This window comes from Lucilia cuprina, chromosome X (assembly GCF_022045245.1).
Source record: "Lucilia cuprina isolate Lc7/37 chromosome X, ASM2204524v1, whole genome shotgun sequence".
In the NCBI taxonomy this organism is placed as follows: Eukaryota; Metazoa; Arthropoda; class Insecta; order Diptera; family Calliphoridae; genus Lucilia; species Lucilia cuprina.
Window position 1 is genome coordinate 1,366,701 of NC_060949.1, and position 843 is coordinate 1,367,543.

Genomic DNA, 843 nt, shown 5'->3' on the forward strand with positions numbered 1-843 from the left:
AAAAAATTGGACATATTTTATTTTCACAATTTATACTGAGGTCAGAATTTTCCATTGCTGGCAGAAAAATCGATTGAGAGGTATTTATACATTTATAAAATCGCCGACGGCGGCGTTATCGTCCTTAATTTTTAATAAAAACAAAACAAACATTTATTTTATTATTTTTTGTATAAAATTTATATTTTATTTATTAGTTTTATTTATATTAATTTTACTTATTTTATTTATTTTCCTTATAATAATATTTAATATTTTTTAATAATTTATAATATGCATCATTTATTTAATTTAACGCCAAAATCAATACTGACCTCTATTCTTTTAAACCATTGGCGGCCAAACATGCCCTTGCCGGCAATGTGTTATTCCCTACAAACATTTTCTATTGCGGAAGTTACCCGTGTGAAACTTCCAAACGTGCTAAAAGCTCGCCAGCGATGTTGCGGAAGTATAAGAATTCTTGTCACCAGTCGGGAAGAACTGATGCCGAGCTGGGAAACGTCTAAGAGTAACGTGGAAGATACTTCTGGAAGACCCACAGAAGAAACTTGTGGATGACTCTTGGAAGTAAGGTATTGCCAAAGACTCTTCTAGATGTAACTAGAAAGTCACTTCTTGAAGTGTCTACTTAGTATCATCTAGAAGTGTTCCTATCTTATCTTCTAGAAGATGAATTTTCCCTTCTTCTAGAAGAAGAGTATTCTCGTCTTCTAGAATATGAGTTTTCTCTTATTCTAGAAGATGAGTTTTCTCTTCTTCTATTTGTATACTCAACAAAATAAAATCTATAAAAATAAATCTAAATAAAATGAAATTTTATAGTTTTTATTGAAATAATTA